The sequence below is a fragment of the Penaeus monodon genome, chromosome 20 (genome assembly GCF_015228065.2).
Source record: "Penaeus monodon isolate SGIC_2016 chromosome 20, NSTDA_Pmon_1, whole genome shotgun sequence".
NCBI classification, from domain to species: Eukaryota; Metazoa; Arthropoda; class Malacostraca; order Decapoda; family Penaeidae; genus Penaeus; species Penaeus monodon.
In genome coordinates this window covers 37,575,616-37,575,961 of record NC_051405.1, presented here as the reverse complement: position 1 = coordinate 37,575,961, position 346 = coordinate 37,575,616, and the positions used below count along the sequence as shown (strand labels likewise).

The window sequence follows — 346 nt, the reverse complement described above, 5'->3', positions numbered from 1 at the left end:
CATAAACAGCACTTACAAAACTGAGCGCTAAAAAAAACTTTCCTAAATGATATCTTATGAAATCTGGTTTCATTATAGTCATGTTTAGAGGTGCACACAGGATTAATGTGTAAAAAGGGATAAATTGTCATTTAATACTTTTGGGGTAAACTTGGAAGCTTGAGTGTTGTTTGAAAACTGAAGGCTCTCAGTTATACAGTAAAGATCTATATCCAGAATTCTTATTATTAAAAAGATTATTTATCTTATGATACCAATTTTATTTACCCATTCAGTTTCCAAACCCCATCTTTCAAAATCCTTTGTGTCAGGCTTTAAGTACATAGTTTTTAAGATATTTCACATA

The 346-nt window shown here is 30.1% G+C and overlaps 1 protein-coding gene across 1 annotated transcript in view; it reads left to right on the top strand.

Moving 5' to 3' along the window:
- LOC119585799 (RING finger and CHY zinc finger domain-containing protein 1-like) overlaps positions 1 to 346 on the top strand; it is a gene marked incomplete in the record, with an annotated part of 6,679 nt that overhangs the window by 4,230 nt on the left and 2,103 nt on the right.